Source organism: Echiichthys vipera, assembly GCF_963691815.1.
Source record: "Echiichthys vipera genome assembly, chromosome: 22".
NCBI classification, from domain to species: Eukaryota; Metazoa; Chordata; class Actinopteri; order Perciformes; family Trachinidae; genus Echiichthys; species Echiichthys vipera.
The window spans coordinates 3,609,299-3,630,050 of NC_139847.1; the positions used below are offsets into that span (position 1 = coordinate 3,609,299).

At 43.5% G+C, this 20,752-nt stretch overlaps 1 protein-coding gene across 2 annotated transcripts in view; it reads right to left on the reverse strand.

Annotated features, from left to right (window-relative positions):
* Positions 1 to 20,752, reverse strand: part of col4a6 (collagen, type IV, alpha 6) — a 150,242-nt gene that overhangs the window by 122,069 nt on the left and 7,421 nt on the right. The gene's annotated exons all lie outside the window — the stretch shown is intronic.

Genomic DNA, 20,752 nt, shown 5'->3' on the forward strand with positions numbered 1-20,752 from the left:
TTTTGGAAACCGTGTATTTCTCCGCACGGTTTGGCCTTTCATCCAAACGTAACCACAGTTGTTGCTCCTGAAACCAGAGTCTTTTGTAACCAGAGTCCAGGGTGAACTTTTCGCAAAAGTCCAGTTTCAGCAGTCATGTGTGGACAGGAAAACCCAGGGAAAACCGCAATTTCTTGTCCACATTGTTTGACGTCACACTGTGCGACGGTAATCAGTAAGTTGTATCCATGGAGACGTGTGGAGTCTTGTAGAGCACTCTAGACGTGACTAGCTGACGGAGGCGGATTTTGCGTTTTCATGTTGCCAGAGATATTTCTTATCTCATCGATGGTGTGGACGGGATTTTTTTTTTTAGCTTGGGGCCTTAAAAGTTCAGCTTCAAAAATACCTGTGTTTGTGTGGACTAGGCCACAGACGATCTCCTGTTGTGTGCTGCATGAGCGCGCGTGTGTGTGTGTCTAGCATTAAACATGCACCGGGTGCCAGTCGTAGAAACACTAGAACAAGAGGTGGAGGTCAATGTCCGTATCTTCATGCCTCCTTCACAACAAAAAACAGAAATGTGTCTCCATGTTTTTGTTTTGTTCTGTAAATAAAATAGCATCTCCCTCGTCACAGTAACTTGCCTAAACTTCTCTGATCTCCACATGTGTTCGATCTGCAAACAGGAACTGTCAGATCTGGACTTAAGTTCCTGGAGCTCTTTAGTTTCTGGGTTCAAAAGGCCGAAAAGCCTGATGATGGTGACGAGACGAAACGCTACGTACAGGAAAGACTGCAGCTGGAAAAAGTGTGTTTTCTAAATTATAGATACTGGTTCAGAAACTACAGCTGAAGGTAAAGAAACTTGCAATAACACTGTGTCTTTTCAGTGACCATGAGCTAATCAGTGATGCATCCACCTGCTTGGGTAATTACCCATGAAGCATTGCAAGTCGGTGCAACCACATGCCCGGGGAGTTCAGAAAAAGGAAAACATCCTTCTCTCCCCCCTTCTACTTTCTCTTTCTCCCTCCCTCGCTCCCTCGCTCTGTGGAAAAAAAACCCCGTCTCTTTGAAGAGAAAACCAACAGAGAAACCTGCTAACTAACACAACACCGAGGGAAAATAAAGCACACGCCCTGACAACCACCAACACCCCTCCTCCGTGTGCTCCCGCCCTCTCTTCTCCCGCTCGACCCTTTGACCTTATCCGCGGAGGGGCAGAGGCAAGTGGAAGGAATGGAATGCACCGTGGTCGTCCCGCGTTCAGGTCAGTGCAGGGCGAGTAAATGTACAACCACGGCTCCACATCAACCGGATTTTCCCAAGTTTTCCACGTCCGGCTTAAAGCAGCAATCAAGTGTCCATATGAACGGTGAAGCAGGTGTGATTCAGGGACAAATCTAATTGGTATCTCCCAAAGATTAAGTACTTTTAAGTCCCCGCAGATGCGTTTCTACAGAATCACTTGCTGCAAATCCATTTTAAGTACATGCTAATCTAATATAGTAACAGGACATAATTGCAGTTGGGGTGTGCTTGTCTCCTTGATAAGAGGACGTATCTAGATACAAGGACGAGGATTTATTGCTGATATATTTAAATATATAGAGGTGAGAAACCATGCGCTCATGGTAAATTAACAGATGACACACTATAGCAACAAGTGTGCAAGACATTTTTGGGGAATTTATGTAACGCTTTCTCATCTGCATGCCAAAGTACATTTTTCACTGCTATTGGTTGGTGCCATCGGCTGTACAACAAATGGATGTGGCCTCTCCGTCGAGGTCCGTTCTCTGAACTTGATCCAGTCGTCCTCGCCTACGATGATTATGATATGATTGGATCAACCAGGAAGTCGCTGTGGTGGGGGCTTGGTTGGTGCACTTCCCGTTATTTACTTGCATCTCTTTACCAGCTGCAACATTTAAGTGATGAACGCATTAAGTCATCGATATTAGAATCATATACAATGAGATGGTCAGTTCTGCATAATGAGTAGTTTTACTTGGTACATTAGGTTGTTTTACACACTTAACTTGAGTTACTTAGACTGCCAAGGCCTCACATTAGCTTCAGATAAACTTTATTTACAGAACTTCTGTACTTAAGGAGAATTTTGTCTCTAATCACTGACATTGAAAGCTCATTAGGAAAGGATGTAGTTCGTTCCTGACTGCTGTTTGAATATAAACTTAATGAAACCATCCTTTAAATTAGTTTTTCCTCACTAGGAAAAACTGACTTGGACAAACACTGTACTGTGACGTGACATTCTTGTTTTTATTTAACATAAAACCGTAAAACCGACTCTTTCAGTTGGTCATTAACTCTCTGAGGGCACCTACACTCTCCTTTAATCTCCTAACTGACCATTAGCTGACTAGCGGATGTCAAACTGCATAAACTTCCCCAAACTAAACAATTACACTCAATAACAAACACACCACGTTCTAAACATTCAATATTTAATGCAGTTGGGGGGGGGGGTCCATTAGTGTGGAAACCGAAGGTTCAAAACCAAGGGCAATGATTTACATTAAGAACAGGAAGCAGGAGTTTCAGCCATCTTGGATGCTTGTGGTGAGTGTTGAGGCGTAAACAATGACCTTATGGTGTGAAAGAGCGTCATGGGAAAGTCTGTTAAGGTTGAAAGAAGGCAGAGCATCGTTTAATTTGGTCGTAAACGAGCTGGGGCTGAGTTATGGGGGAAGGGGCCCTGTTTTGCTTTCGTATTGTGTCCTTTGTGTAGACAAAAGTTACGGTGTTGAAAGAATGAGAAACAACTTTTGGGGCATGTACTTGAAAATGTTTTGCTCTTTCTGCGTGACTTTTCCCCTACTTTGCTCCGTCCATCTCGATCCTGACGCGGATGGACACTAAAATGACCTCGCTCAAAACAAACAAACAAGAATGTACCTTAATGCCGAAGCCTGTGTTGCGTATTGAAAGAGTACAAGGTGTTTCAGAGGAAGCTTGCCTCCGGGCTAAAAGCATTGAAGGACCATCAATCCAATGCGTGCAAAGCCATTTCAAAAGTTTATGCAAAGCAGCTGCCTCTTGAGCAACACCTAGACGAGCCTTAAAGCGTTTCTCTTGCCTTGAAATCATTCCTAAAGAGTCACCGTCGTCATCTTCAACTGATGCTATCTCCAGACCCCCGGCTAAAGGTCAGTCCATGACCGTTTCAAAGAGTCGGAGAGGTCGGATTCCTCCAGGTGTTTGACTCTAAATAGCGCCTCTGAGCAGTGACATGCCTTGTCCTCATTTTTACCTCTATCTGTGAGGTCAAGCACGGATACTTCAACCATCAGAGGCGCTCGTGATGCCTCAGCTTTGGCTTTAACGTGTCTTCAACGCCTCTTTCTAAGAGAGTTTAACCAAAGTGAACCTCGCAGAATTGGACTGAGAGCAGCAAATCACAGTGCTGAAACAAATGATGGTGCTTTAGGGAAGAATGCCGGGTAATTTTGGCCGTTTGTTGACAAAAATAACAGCCCCTTCAACAGCCGGGAACTGTCACTTTCAGCAACGGTCGAGGTTCAAGTCCACACCTACACTGGTTTAGCTGTGAACTTAGAGTTTCTGTGCGTTTTTGCCTCCCGTACACACACAAACAAGCGTTTTAGGTCACTGAAAACGGGTCTTTTGGAAGAACTCCTTCAGGGTTTTGCGTCTCGTAACATCAGAGTGTGCACCGTTGTTTCTTTTGAGCGATGTTTACGAATGAGGCCACATTTACTGCAATGGCACACGTGGCCAAAATAGAAAAAACAGGACTTTTTAACACATGTAATGCAAGATATAGATATTATTTTGATTCAAAGTGATTCGTAGCGGCAGTGATGCAAACCTGTGACACTTGTTCAATACAATGTTCACGCAGGTTGTTGCAGTTGTTGTAAAGCTACTTCATTGAGTTACCTCTGGTAAACATTCAGCTGTGTAGTGTGTATAGGGCTTTTATTTTGAAAAGCAAGAACAGAATTTGTTATGTGCTGACTTTGTCAAGGCTTAAGTGTGTCTTTAAAGGAGCCGTCAGGACTTCCTGTACCGTTGTGATGTCACAGCTATACTATATAAAGGTAGAAAGTGAAGCTACAGTCACGTTACAGTCATTCCCCGGCTGCAGTGACGGTGCAGAGAGCGCAAATTAAACGCTGACCAATCAGAGCACACTTGCCTTTTCCTTGAAGAGACAGGCGCTAAAACAGAGCGTTTCAGACAGAAGGTGAATACAGGGATATTCAAACAGACAGGAGGAGAAAAATAATGTGTTTTTTTCACATTAAAGCGAGCAAACATGTTCTAGTAGAAACACAAAATGAAAAAGTTTGAGCCTTCATGAGCTTTTAAAGTATCTCTTCTTGTATATAATTTCCCTGTATTTCAATTGTTTTGTCTTTTGCATTCTGTAATTTTGCACATTTATACTATAAATTGTATTCAAAGTGGGCCATCTTGGTAGCGGACTACAGAGCCTCTGTGTTGTTGTTTTATTACCCTCACAAGTGTGCGATATTGTTGACGTCTTTATTAACGGTGCAAAAATCAGCATCTTCCCAAAAACAAACATGTTGCTTTGTCCTTTATCATGAGAACGAAGGAGGATAAACCCTGCATACAGAAATCCCCTCGTCCGAGTTGACTGCAGGCCTAAACGCAGGCACCGTTTTGCAACACAACTGCAGAAAAACGATATTTTTATAATGCAAGATTTACTGCCTCTCTTATCTGTCCAGTCAACAGGTGAACGCAGGGTCACTTCCTATTGCACTCTAATAAATCCTGCAACTGCGTGTCCATCAGTCATCTCCCCTCTTATCAGCTGCAACCCAAAGAAAACACACTTCCAAACTCAATAAAAAAAGATAAAACGCCGACCCCAAGGTCAGAACAGGCTTATGCCTTTATGGCACGCTGCGTGCACAACTCGAATCCCAAAAATGCGTGTGTGCTCTTGTCTCTGTTTCGCAAATTCCTGAAGGTGACGTGTAACGTTAAGTAATTGAAGTGCAGCGTTTTAACAGTGACCCCGGTGCACCGTTAGTTACAAACCACACGGCCTACCTACCGGCGCTCGCTCACCCCCCGACCTCCAGCTCTCACTCTGACCTGCCGCGGCTTTTCTCAGTGACCCGGGAATTAGGTTCCCACACAGGTGGACTTCTGGGTATTGTAGTCATTTTAAAAGAGGGCATGCTTATGCTTTTTCTCTCTCTTACGCTCCAGGGGGGAGGATTCACCTGTGAAACCATCTGCTTAAACAAAACGAAGAGAGAAAGGGAAAGAAGCGCAGAGTGGAAGAGACACTGAGGAATGTCTACGAGGGGTCTCGTGTACCCAGGTTATTGGATATCTCTTGGTAACTCTAAAACACCTGGAGTGCGTAGTCTTAAAGGTTTGTAGAGATGTTTTCAATTGGTGTCTTTGTGACAGAACATCTTGGAGACTAAACACCAAGTCCAGTGACCTCTGACTCACTTCTACCACACCACTGAAGCTTTTTATGCTCAACTTAAATCACCAACAGCAGCTTTAACACATACAAGATTTAAATCCTAACTAACACAATTACAATGAGAAACTGGGCCTCTTCTGTCCCTACGGCAACCCTTTACTATAAACATTACAGACCTGACAAGGTTAACATTATGTAACATTATATGTGAGGCTATGTGCAGTAGATATCGCTCTTCTGAAGATCATGTAAGACCTGCATTACAATAATAACGGCAGTAAAGTTTATATAAATGATACAATACGATACGATACGATGCAACACAATACTATTGGGTACAACCTGATACGACAAGATGCAATATGACGCGATACTACACGATATAAAACGATACAACACGATGCAATACAACACACTAGGATAGGATACTACATGATACAATACTACGCGGTATGATACAATACGATATGATATGATACAACACTATACAACACAATGCGATATGATATGATACTGCACGATACAAGGCTACACGATACAAGACATGATACAGTACGATATGATACGATACAATACTATACAACAGAATAGGATAAGACACGATACGATACAACAAGATATGACACGATACTACACGACACGATACAACAAGTCCCAATATGATACGATACGATACGACACAATACGATACAACAAGTCCCAATATGATACGATGCGATACAACGCGATACGATACAACAAGTCCCAATATGATACGATGCGATACAACGCGATACGATACAACAAGTCCCAATATGATACGATACAATACAACGCGATACGATACAACAATATACACTATGACACGATACTACACGCAATGATACAAGATACCACACGATACGATATGACAATATGACACGATACAACAAGATACGATACAAGTCCCAATATGACACGATACGATATAACAAGAGAAGATATGACCCGATACGACACGCTACAACAAGTCCCAATATGACACGATACTACACGCAATGATACAACAAGATACAATACAACCAATACTACACAATACTACACGATACTAGATGATACTACGCGATACGATGCAAGCTACACTATGACACGATACGATCGAGCAAGATACAACAAGATAATAGGATATGATGCGACACGATACACTTTATATATCATATAATACATTTTTAATATATGATATAATGTATTATTTGTTATATATATATATATATCTATAACCAAAGCATGAAACTTTTCCCCTTGCTTTACAAAATGATATTGTGCATTGTCGGCGTTCCAACAAAGACATTATTCATTACTTCAAAGGGAAATGAAAGGAGTCACTGAGTTCATATGAGAATAGGAGGGAGAGAGGGAGAGAGGGAGAGAGGGAGAGAGGGAGGAGGGAGCGAGGGAGCGAGGGAGAGAGGGAGCGAGGGAGCGAGGGAGAGAGGGAGGAGGGTGAGAAGAGTGAAAGAGAAGGAGGGAAGGGGGAAGGTAAAAGGCGCGGAAAGGAAAGAAGAGGTGCAGACAGGTGTGCGACCTCTTCAAGGAGCCGGAGGGCAGCGGGGGTAGGAGGTGGCGGTCAGGGGGTGGGGGTGGGGTAGGGGTGTTGTAGCTATGGCGATGACATGGAATGTTCATGTAGCCCCTGGCAACGGTTCATTAGCTATTAGCGCTCGCAGGCTGATGGATGCTAAGCCCAGACCTGTCCCCCCCCCCCCCCCCCTCCCCACCGTCTGCTGTCTGTCACCGATGCTGGGACGCCGGTGGGATCGGGAATGCCTCAGCATTCCTGACAAAGGTGCAACGCTCGCAACACGCATTCAACGTTTGAATGTTTGAAAAAAAAAAGGACCTGGAGGTGCTGAAAATGTCAAGCGTCATGACGACAGCTCCTCAGCTACACTTCATAAACCCCCCCCCCCCCCCCCACCCCCCCTTCTTCTCCTCGAGTCACTAAATCTGAGCGGAGGAATGACGCAATGTTAGAAATACGGCGTTTAGCTGCAGGACGCAAACCTGAACAAGTCTGAATGTGATTCTTTTTTCCAGATTATCACCACGTTTTTTTAAAAGGTCGTCATTATCCATTCAACTGCAGATTGTTTTCTCAATAACTACATTTATCATTTGGTCTGTAACATTTTTTTTCTTGAATTTAACTTTTTTAAATGCTTTGTCATGCAAAAATTATACTTTAATAATGAAATAATTAAGTGGTGTATTTATTTATTTATTTATGTATTTTGGCCTAAAAAAGGTTTTGCACTGGTCAAATATTTCAAATAGCATTACATTATTATTATTATTATTATTATTATTATTACATTATTAAAGAGAAGTTTGAGAACCACAGGTCTATAAAACATCAGAAAACACTGAAAAATGTTTAGTTTCGTATCATTTAAGACGAGGAAAAGTAGCTTTTGAGAAGCTGGAACTCGTCTTTTTGATTAAAAAGATGATTAAATGATTTATCAATTATCAAAATAGTTGCCGCTTTCACAGACAGACAGAGAGATAGATGGATGAATAGATGGACAGATGGATAGATAGATAGAAAGGAACTGTGTTAATCACTCAGGTAACTGCACTTCCAGTAGCAGCCCAACGCCATATTACAACAGAAATGAATACAATTTATAGTATAAATGTAAAGACTGTGCTCTCTGCACCGTCACTGCAGCCGGGGAATGACTGTAACGTCACTGTAGCTTCACTTTCTACCTTTATATAGTATCGTTGTGACATCACAACTGTACAGGAAGTCCTGACGGCTGGTTTAAAGACACAGTTTCTGAACACGAGCTGTGTGTGTTTCTCTGTGGATCTATTGTTTGAATGCTTTAACAGTATCTACACAGCACCTCCACCTGCTGTGGGAGGTCAGCGTGGCCTTGAAGGGATTTTCTTCCCGTGCAGGAGCAGGTATTGTTTTCGAAATACGCACTTAATGAGCTTACACTGTGTACTAAACAGTGCAAATGCCTGCTCCTTACTGACGTCGCTGTACACAAATGTGACGCGGCAAAAACATGAAGACTGGGGTTAAAATAGGGAGTCGTGAACCTCAAGCTCACCTCGAGGTTCACAGGTGAGCGACTGTGGCTCAGTGGAAGAGTGGGTCGTCCTCCATTCGAGAGATCGGCAGTTCGATCCCGGTCGAAGTGTCCTTGGGCAAGACACTGAACCCCGAATTGCTCCTCGTGCTGCGCATGGGTGTGTGAATGTGGTGTGAATGGTCAGATTAGATGGTACTGGATGTCCACCGCCATCAGTGTGAACGGGTGAACGGGTGAATGTGACGAGTAGTGTGTAAGCGCCTTGAGTAGTCAGAAGACTAGCAAGGCGCTATAGAAGAACACGTTGATTTACCGTTTAACACCTCATGTTTGTTCTAATAAGTACGGTTGCTGTATTTCTTAAACCTTTGCACTCGGACCTGACGTGCAATGAAAAACGTTGGCGAACGAACGCGCGCTTTACTGAAAAACCCCGTACATCAGGCTCTCGCAGGCCCCTCGAAATAACCTTCACACTGCGCACGTCAAAGCTTCGTATCAGTTCATCTTCTTACCCTGCGGTGAGAACGTACGTCACCTTCCCCGCGCGGTGTGTTCGGGCCTGCATGTTTGTTAACATGGCCCGAGGTCACGTGTAGAGCGCGAGCGCGTGAGAATTCAAGACCTTTGCGTTCAAACGCCGGACCCCGGAGCGGTGAATCTTTAAAGAATGTCAAACAGCTCACAGGGTGACAGAGATTTGCAGCGGTCTTGTTTCTGCGGAGCGCCGATAACGACTGACTGACATCAGGCACCGGAGGAGGAGGAATGCGTGGTGCCGCAACATTACGACACACTTTATCTAAGTCAGTGTCTTTCACGTAGACGTCGTTAAAGGGGCGATGCGTGCGTTTTCCACGCTCGCTCTGTGTGTTCCGTCCTCTCACTGTGTCAGCTCATCCACCTAAAGACTAAGTAATGATTAAAAGTAACACATGTGATTATTATTATGTTTTCATATGTCATTTTTAGATTAAGATGATTTTTTATCTATTTTCAAGTCCAAAAAATTGACCCCAGGACAAATAAAGTCTATGTACGGAAGAAATGATTAAATTAATAAAAAGTAAATGTAAAATAATAATATTAAATACAGGGTAATATGGGAAAGTGATCAGGCTTACATTAATAAATGAAATTGATCAAAAAAAAGATTTATTTATTTTTTAATTACATATTTAAAGAGTACTATACCGCCAATTAATAAATGATTATTATATATATAATTTTAACATTCTGTTTGTTTTTTATTTACTTATTTCACTAGCATGGAATAATATAAATAAATATTATAATATTTATAATTTTTTCCTATTATTATTATTATTATTATTATTTGTAATAAATATTTTTAAAAAAATGTTTCCCCTTCATTTTTATATTTACTTATTTTAAAGTTGTTGTTTTTTAATAAACATGAATAATTTCTCTCTTTTTACCTGAATATTTATATGTTCGTGTTCACAAATGTATGCCGTACGTTCTTTCAATGTCAAAAAAGACAATAAATGTAATTTAAATGTTTAAAAAATGGCAATCATTTGATCGCTGCAGCTTCTTTACATGCAGGTACGTTCTGCTTTAATCTGTTTTATGTTGTTTGTTCAAATAAATATCTTGAACAAAGCAAATATCCGTCTGTTACTTCGTATTTAAACGTAATATTCTTCTTTCCTCACAGATAATATCGTCTCACGCGCTCTGCAGACGCATGAGAGAGAATCTCAAGGCCTAAATGTTGTTGTTTCTTTTAATCTGCTGTGCTGAAAGTGTGTGGGAGTTCCCTCACAAGCACACTGACCATTCACAGAAATAATGAAACCTCACCTCACCCCCCTCCCACACACACTCACACTCACACACACACACACACACACACACACACACACACACACACACGCACACACACACACACACACACACACCCATTTGGAGCAGCTAGTGCGTGAGCGAGTGAGCTATTTTGGGAACAAGTGGAGCCAGCTAAATAAACGCTAGGCCCAACTGCACTCTGTTGACAAACACACTGACCCCGGTTACGGCACGACCGTCCGCCTCCGGCACGGAAAGGTGACCACCGCTCGGAGCGCGTAGTTTCTCGGGGGTGTGAGATATCCGACGTTGTTTCCAATGCAAATGAAGATGATAAAGTAACGTGAAGAAGAGGTTTGTGGGGTTTTTTTTCAGCAGCGTAGGTCGGCACAATGATCATCTGTCCCCCCTCATTAGTGGCCTTTCGGGGGCCACGGCGGGCGACGGGGAACAGAGCCAGGGGAGCAGCGGAGGCCCTCAACTCCGTAATGAATGGAGGTTAAAGCTAAGAGCACGAGGCGCAGGGGTGAAGCCGGAGGGAACGGTGCCAGGTAGTGCTAAGCTGCGAGGAACTTCAGTCATGGTGCCACAATGAGAACTATGCTGGTCGACCTGTATTAACGGGTTAAATAGATGATTTTAAGGCTACAGAGCTACATGATGTGTGTGTGTGCGGCTCTCAATAGTCCACTCTTTACTACTGAGTGAGTTCCTTTATCATTTTTTGGCACGGTAAAGTCTTTCAGTCGGTTTTTTATCTTATTTTTATATGTTTTTGCACAATTTTGATTGGAAAAAAAACACACATTTATCAAACAAAAGTCACAAAATGCACATTTAACATGTGAAATGTCTCAAAACACATTCAGGTGCGTGTGGTTTTGGGCATTTCACATGTGAAATATCATTTTTCCAACCCCGTCTCCTGCTACATTACATTTAACTAAACTGCGTTCTTAGTTACATTTCAATGTTTTTCATCAGGTTATGTTCGCTGTTTTAACACCTTGTGAACTGCTACTAAGGGCGCACTCACACTGTTTTTCCGTACCGTGCCAAAACACGCGCGGACATTTCAAACAATGGCGGTGAAAGGTTCACGTTGGTGTGATGCGGAGGTGGAGTGTTTACTGCAGATTTGGTCGATGAAAAGATTCAAAAACAGTCGACAAGACGCACAAAAACTCCGAGGTCTACGGAAAGATCTGGAAACAAAGCCACGCATCGCCATGACGTCATCAATGCGTGTGACGTGTTACGGCGTGATGACGTATAGGCAGCAAGAAGCATTCTCCGAGGCCCAGGTAGTGTGAGTACAAACGGGCCTGGAGGGGGGGACAAGGACCCTAAAGCATGGGGCACGGGACGGGCGCACAGTGGGAGGGCGCCCTAAACTTTGTTAGGTTTAGGGAAAGATCGTGGTTTGGGTTTGAATATGAATATGTTATGTAACAAAACAAGTATGCTTGTTAAATAAAAACATTAACTTTGCTTTGATGCGGGACACGTGCCGCGGTCTCCTGTGGGTAAATCAGTGTCTTTGTGCTCCATCCATCCAGCCCGACCTCCTCCCTCTGCAGACTTCCGCGGACCTTGACTAGAAACGTCAAAAACAAACGTAATAGGGCACCGAGTAGCTCACCTGGTAGAGCGAGCACCCCGTATACAGAGGCTAAGTCCTCCCAGAAGCAGCAAAGGTTCCCACTTCCTATCAACCTTCAGCTGTCCCGTCAAAATAAAGGCGTAAAAATCCCCCAAAACGTACAAAAACGGGAATAAAAAGTGTTTAGTTCCTATAGTTAGTTGTTAGGAAATGTAATTTTTAAGAACAGGCTTCATATTCCCCAAATAAAGACATGAAATTCACATGCACTTTAAAAAAAGCATCCATTAAGATATTAATCAAAGATGTGGACAAGGCTATTTGCATATTTAAGTTCAATTTCTTTGAAGAGTTCGATCTGACAGTGATTTAAAGGGGAACCCTGACCCGAGAGCTCTTTGTTACATGTGACGTTTTAAGCGCTACACCTGCCAAGAGTCGTCTCACACCTGCGTACGGTCACACAGCCAGATATGAGGCTCGAGTCAGCGCGGGAGAGACTGGGAGCCGGAGTACCGCCAGCAGCGGGTCAAGGCGGTGAGCCGAGGCTGTTTTATGGTTGCGTGCCAGAGGACGGAGTGACCCAGTCCCTGAAAATATCCCCTCCGAGGCCTTTAAGAAGCTCGTAAACAAGATATCGCTCTGGGAGTTCCTCTCGTGGAGCCAGTTTGAAATGCCTGAACGGTCTTGAGGGGACGTGTTTGAGGTTTTCACACATTGAGAAAGAACAAGTTGTGAGGCTTCAACTGATGAAAGGAGCAAAAGTTTAAAGGACAACAGCTACCAACTGATTAGGCAATCCATCAATCAGTCAATCTCAGCCTTATGTAGAAGTTAGAGTTATAAAAGTGACTGACTGTTGCTCATCAGACCTGTCACGGATGATGGATCGTGCTGGTGGGGGTTCAACCGCAGGGCGTGGGTGATCTAGCTTCACACTGAGCGACAAAGCAGAGTAAATTACACCTGACTGACGTGGTATTTTCCCCCCCTGGATAGGCCTGGAAGACAAATTGGGACGTCGGTCTGATTTATGATTTTGAGATTTACGTTCGCGAGCCAACACTGATTGACAAAGATTAGCCAGGGCCACCGGCTTTTCCGTTCACTTGGACGCTTTCGGGGCTCTTGAGGGTCAAGACCTTTCTCTGCGGCCACTGGGTCTTCCGATCGGACGACGAAAACAACTATTTGGCCGTTTCCATTCAGCTTTTCTAATCCAGTACTTCAAAATGTGCGTAGAGAACTGTGAATGGAAACACGGCTAGAGACAACAATGAAACAACAACGCTTAAAGACAGAAGATAAGATAAGAGATCTCTAAATTGGAGGTAAATCGCCAAATAATCATGCTAAACAGGAAAAAAGACGTCAAGAGAATACTCAAACTCAGACAACCACAACATATCTGCTGGTCAGACGAGAAAACGTCAACTCTTGGCAGACTCGCTGCCCGTGCCTTTACCTTAGCCACTCAAGGTCAACACCGAACCTGGACCACCTAACTTTATCCATCTCCCAAGCCGTTCGCTAATTTTGGGTCACCATGTGGACACAAATCTGCGCTCACATTCTCTTGCTCTAAACTTGATGATTTTGTGTCATGGTCTGTGTTTCAGGCGTTGTACTTGACGTATGTTTTTGTTTCTGATGTGAAAAACTACTAAAAATGTGATTTTGTTGTACAACTCGAAATGCTAACTAGCTAACGAACCACTGGTTGATTAAAGACCTTTTTTTAAAGCTTTTACACTTTAACTGAATGTAAAGAAAAAACCCCAGAAGATGTCAGAGAAAGAGAGCTTTAGCCAAGCTTTTCCCCTTCACAATGCACAGAGCTAAAGATAACGCCGCCGTGCTAAAGCTAAACGGTATATAAGTGCTGTGCACACATTTGTTTAGGTGTGGTTCACATTAGCTGCCGGCCACAAATGTCAGGCTGCTACTTAACGGATAAATATCTGCCCACAATAACACCATTAAAGTATGTGGAAACATGTTTTAGGTGCATTAGATCTACAGGTTATTGCCCTCGTAGATGTGACTGCGCATACGGCAATAAGCTGTGGCACTTCCATCGCTGGAGGCTGTGTTTTTCCCTCAAAGCAGTGGCATCATTAACTTTGGCAGCCGCTTCAGTGAAGTTATGACAAGAGGAAAGCGAGACGAACCCAGACAAGCTGGCATCAAAAAGAAAAATCCAATAAAGCAGGCACCCGATGTATCGAAGTCATGTTGTTTATTAGAAGCTCAGAGAGGGGGAAAAAGGGAGGGAGGTAGGGGTGAGGTGGTTACCTGCGCTGCCTGGATTACCTGGCTGGCACAGAGGAGGGAGCGAGGGATGAGTGTGAGACAAAGAAGGGGGGAAAAAACAGAGCGGAGGTATCTGTAATTACAGGGACATGCAGAGACACAGTGAGGCGGTAATAGCACACAGTAACTGACACATCTGATGTGCCAATGATAGTGTTCCTATCACAGTGGGACATTAGTGGGCTGGGGTTTACCTCACCACGGATATGGTAACCATGGAGACATGGACTGGAAAGAGAAGGGGCGACTCGCCCTGCAGTGACTATGAAAAATTAGGGAGTGGAAGTCGTTTTAATTCATATAAGAAAGTTGAGTTTTTAAAGACAATTAATCCTAAAGGGGAAGAACAAACATGGCTGCCATAGTTCATGTCGCTTCGAGATGGTGACCCTTGATTTGCAACTCTTGAAAGACTCGCTTCCCAATGACCTATGCTCTCCTTAATCATTGGAGGTCAACGACTGACCTCAACCGTCTAACTTTAACCATTCAAGGTCAACGCCTAACCTCAACCATTTAACTTTAACCATTCAAGGTCAATGCCTAACCTCAACCATCTAACTTTAACCATTGAAGGTCAACGTCTAACCTCAACCATCTAACTTTAACCATTCAAAGTCAATGCCTAACCTCAACCATCTAACTTTAACCATTCAAAGTCAACGCCTAACCTCAACCATCTAACTTTAACCATTCAAGGTCAATGTCTAACCTCAACCGTCTAACTTTAACCATTCAAGGTCAACGCCTAACCTCAACCGTCTAACTTTAACCATTCAAGGTCAACGCCTAACCTCAACCATCTAACTTTAACCATTCAAAGTCAATGCCTAACCTCAACCATCTAACTTTAACCATTCAAGGTCAACGCCTAACCTCAACCATCTAACTTTAACCATTCAAAGTCAATGCCTAACCTCAACCATCTAACTTTAACCATTCAAAGTCAACGCCTAACCTCAACCATCTAACTTTAACCATTCAAGGTCAATGTCTGACCTCAACCATCTAACTTTAACCATTCAAGGTCAACGTCTAACCTCAACCATCTAACTTTAACCATTAAAGGTCAACGCCTAGCCTCAACCATCTAACTTTAACCATTCAAGGTCAACGCCAAACCTCAACCATCTAACTTTAACCATTCAAGGTCAACGTCTAACGTGAACCATCTCACGAAAGTTTCGCAAATCTTGGTTTACCATCGAGACATGACTCATACTTTTGCTAGTGTCAACTCTTGCCAGACTCGCTGCCCGTTACCTATCTTAACCTTAGCCACTCAAGGTCAGCGCCTTTTTTCGACCATCTAACTTTAACCGTCTCCCAAGCCGTTCGCTAGTTTTGGGTCACCATGTGGAAACAACCTTTTCCTTTGGTAAAAACAAATCTGCGCTCACATTTTCTTGCTCTATCTTGATGATTTTGTGTGATTGCCTGTGTTTCAGGCGTTGCACTTGACATAAGTTTTTGTTTCTGATGTGAAAAACTACTAAAAATGTGATTTCATTGTTTAACTCAAAATGCTAACTAGCTAACGAACCGCTGGTTGATTAAAGACCTTTTCAAAGCTTTTACACTTTAACTGAATGTAAAGAAAAACCCAAACGATTTCAGAGAAAGAGAGTTTGAGCCAAGCGTTTCCCCTTCACAATGCACAGAGCTAAAGATAACGCCGCCGTGCTAAAGCTAAACGGTATATAAGTGCTGTGCACACATTTGTTTAGGTTTGGTTTGCGGCCACAAATGTCAGGCTGCTACTTAACGGATAAATATCTGCACCTTCGCCTTTACTACCCACAATAACACCATTAAAGTACGTAATTAACATCTTGATTAAAGAACGTTAGTGGCAATTAGAAAGCCACTCAAACGCAGTCCCGTACACATACTCTGTCCCTTAAGGGGCGGCAGTTCAGACCACCACTACAGTACACCGACAAACAAAAGGAGACGTGTTCCCTCTGCACAGACACGCATGATAATTACAGTGAAAAATGTTTGACTTAAAGGGCTGATGTTGGTGTCTAATGCCAAAATAATGATGTTGCAGGGGGGGGGAAAGTGAAGCATTAAAACAAGGGGGAATTGAACCTGTCAGGAACAAAACAAGTCCTCAGGGGGGTTAAGTTCCCAAAGTTTCTGTGAAAAAGTTTAATGAACCCTATAAAAGAAATCACATAAAGAAAAGAAGTATTGGCTAAAGCTTTCACCCCTGTGTTCGTCAGGAACTACTGGAAATAAACCAATAAACTGAGGTACAAAATGTACAATTCTTCACCCCCAGAACTTTTAAAGTCGTACTTCACCTTTTAATGTTGCTGTTAGCAAAATGCTACACATCAAGCAGCCACGAAGCAACAGTATCACGGATTTGGAGTCACATTTCTGACTCATTTTAAGTCCAATAAACTCTCTTTTAGCTCTGTTTTTGGTCTCCACCAGCACTAGGTTCCCCAGCTAGTCGCTAACTGTGTCTGTTTGTTGTTCATCAGTACTTTGAGTGTCCACTGATGAAACAGCTCTCTGATGCTGCTAGAAATGGGGTTAACGAGGATGCTAAGGTTTACAGCTACACTACGACGTTATCATTTTCCACCATCTTGGTTCTCGCTAACAATTTTATAACTGAGCTAATCTCCTTAAAATGCAAAGTGTAGGCTCAACGCTACTGGAAACAGAAGTTGTCGCAATGTGCTCCAACGATAACGTGTCTCTTGCGCGTGCCTTTATGCAGAAATCGCATCATTTACTGCAGAACTTAACTTCACAACTAGAATCATCAAGGTCAGAAACAGTGACCTGGTGTCATTTGGCACGTGATAGGGACGTGGGGCTTGAGGGTGACTGACCCAATCAGGGTGACCCAATCAGAAAGCAATCGTTGGCGTCTGCATCATCGTTTTCTGTCCGTCCCGACTGAAACCCAACACCTGGAGTTGTCAAACTCAGTCAGCAGCGTTGCCAAATGTTAATTTTAGGAGCTCAGATGTGGTGGAGCAGTGTGTACACTGGGCGTAAAGGAAGCGAAAGTTATGCTTTTTAAATGAAAACGTATCAGTGTGGTTGAAGCGTAGACGCCTCGTAGAGCTGAGGGGATTCTCTGGGGGACCTCTCTAACATTACAGGCAGTCTTTTGACCCTTTTTTGCTACAAAAATATGGATTAGTGCAGCTTCAAGTTGCTAAATTTGTCCATATCAAACACAGAGATGAGTTACTTTTGGGAGTAAAAAGTTGCGGTATGCAGCAAATAAAGTAGTTTGACCGCGAGGTGGAAACTGTGACTAATCAAATGCACAATCACAGAAAGGAAATGTGTACATTAGTGGGTCTTTTATGTCACATTTTCCTTATTAAGCTGACGTATAACTGCATAGCATCATAATTACTCCAAATATAACGTCATATTTTCAGTTTCAGCAACCAAAAAGCTGATGCCTGGTTGCAAACCTGGCAACCCCTTTTAAAAGTCAGTGTTGAGTCCCCCTGGGGTAGAGAAAGGGAGTTTGACGGTGGACAAGTTAAACAAAATAAAGCAAGAAAAAAGGGACCACTGAAAGACGAGACAGACAGAAGAGAACAACCCAACAAGTGGGGAGATGTAGATTGGAAGTCTAATCCCTCTGAAGTGCAAACAGCCCCGAGGGGAGCGATGGCATTAAGGAAAAAGGGACCGGGCACGTCGAACAAGCTAAGACAGCGCTCCCACCGAGCATCCAGCCAGCCGAGCGCTGCCCCACCTCGGCTCCTCTCTGTCAAGCCTAAAGACCTTCACAAACACACCCCCGGGGGCCTAGAAGTCGACCGAATAACCCCCTCTCTCCTCTCCCTCTCCCTCTCCCTCCCTCTCCCTCTCTCTCTCTCTATCTGAGGTGTTTTTCTGCTCGTCTTCCTTTTCACGCGAGGCAGAAAAGGCAACAGACAAAGTGCGATAAACAAATCGGGGCGGTGGAATGTTAAGCCGACGCCGCGGCCCAGAGCCCCTGCCGCCTTTGTGCCCGGTGACGACCTCTGACCCCATGAGTTCACCGCGACCAATCGGGGGACAAACTGCCAGCGTGTGCTTCGTCAAAGAGAGAAGGAGGATTGTCCGAAGTGTGAAAGTGGCGGTGCCATCTGCAGATGGAGAGGGGGGGAGATTTCCCAGTCTCATCCTGACATTTGTAACCACCGGTAAACTGTCTCAACGCGAACTGATAAATTTGATGAATTCGGGGTCAGATGTGCAGTTTGTACCGGTGCTTAACATCTGGCAAACCTCACAGCACCTTCAATCATAACAGCTGCTAAAAAACACACAAATAAAGTCCGAACGCAACAGAAGGAGAGCAGGCAAACACAGCTATCAATCAAGCCGCTTTATCTCCATCTGCAGCAAAGATAACAGACAGTTTCGTTCCTGTAAACATAACTAGAAAAGACAGCTTTTAGGCGTTTAGGCGGGTGCCTGGAGAGATGGATGGATGTGAAAAGCGTGACAGGGGGGATTTGGGGGGAGGATTGCACAGTGCAAACACCGTTACCAGGTAAAAAGGTGAAACAACACACAGCTTCTGTCAACAGACACGACAAAGCACCTCTCGCTCTGTTGTTCTTGGATGTTTCCAGGAGTTCTTATGAAGACTTAAGCATCCCTGTGATTGCGTAACATTCCTTAAGAGTTATAGCCCATGAAAAAGGTCCGTGTGAGTATCATAAAGATCCTTTTCAGAGAGCGGAAAGCTCAAAACAGGAGTGGAAAAACATCATTTCTTTGAAAGTGAAGAGAGAAGATGACATAAACTGGAGCATCTACATAGTTATTAATTCATTTAAAGTAAAAAAACATCACTTTTCTTCTCGTTCAGTCTGGAAATATCGACATAAAATAACAATTGAAGCTATTTTTAAGCAGGTTAAGGTTTAGTTCACTCATTAAAGTCAAAAATGTCCAACAAACATTGATTCCAAGTTCAAAAGTGAGGATTTGCTTGCTTTTCTCTGTTTTATATCACTTTAAAGTCAAATCTGTTAGTTTAGGAGTGTTAAACAATAGATTCAAGGAATCATTTGTGCCTTTTGAGAGGAATTTTCCAGCATTTCCGGACATTTTATAGACTAATCAAGAAGTGCTACTTAGGGCTGGACATGATCACATACTGAATATTATCAAAATATTTCCTATATGTTGAAAAACCAGCAGCTGAAGTGCATTGAAGAAATATTAACATCCTTTGGGTGCCGCTTTACGGTCCGATCATTGCACAATAGGTTCATTTTGCAGGTTTTTAAAAAAAAAAGAGAAAACACTCATTACTTTTCGTTTCAAGTGATTAATTCACACGAAAGTTTACAAAAATAGGCTTTTATACATCTCTTTAATGATCAAATTACCAGAAAACGTGCATGATCTGTATCCGGATGGAAGATTTCCACCATATCTCCCAACCCTGGTCCTTTTCCGCCATTTTTCCGTGTGTTAGAGCTTTGAGTTGCAGATCAATGAAAATGTAAATAGTGAAAGACGCCTTAAAACTGTGGTGGTGAACCTGGACAACGAGCCAAATGGGTTAAAACACCTTTAAGGCAACACACACAAAACGTTTTCATAGACCCTGAGCGGTTCTGTGTTGGTAAATGGACTTGTACTTATAAAGCGCCTTTCTAACCTTCTGACGACTCAAGGCGCTTTCACAGTGTTTGTCACATTCACCCGTTCACACAGACATTCACACTGATGGCAGTGGACATCTACAGACCATCTAAACTAACCATTCACACCACATTCACACACCCATGTGCAGCACGGGGAGAAATTCAGGGTTCAGTGTCTTGCCCAAGGACACTTCGACATGTGGATCTGGGGAGGTGAGGGTCGAACCACCGATCACACGACCCACTCTACCACTGAGATTTGGTTCCACACATTTGTCTCCTCTTAAGCCTATTTGTGTCCCACTTCTGTTGCATTAAACAGTCTAAAAAAACCCTCTTCAGTAGTGTTGGGGAGGGTATTTCCCAGCCTTCATCCCCACCTGCACCAACAACACACACAAACACACAGACGTATATGATTTTACGGGGCTGGGAAACACGCGCAAATGCATGTAAAGCACCGCACAGGTAGCAGAGCCTTAAGTGTGGGGCGTGGGAGAGGACTAGCAGGGGCTTTTCAACGCTACGTTAAACCTGCTATGTGTGGTTTTATAGGTTTCCTAATGCACTTACTGACAATGTCTTTCCCTCGGCGAGAGAAAAGTAGGGGGTAAACTGGAGAGAGGGAGAAGGAAAAAGGGTTATTCCAGCTTTGGAAACACGCGAAGAAATTGGGTTTGTGGCGAGAGAGCGAGCGGGAAAAGAGGTGAATGAAGGAGTGATGACATGACGCAGGGAGGGGAGAGACATCTGCATCCTCCGGACCCGTGACACGGACCACAGACCGAGACGGAGCAGCGTGACCCGGTCACATCAAACGCACACGCTCCGGATTTACCAGTGGGCTCTTCGCCTATCACGTTTCAAAACAACGTTG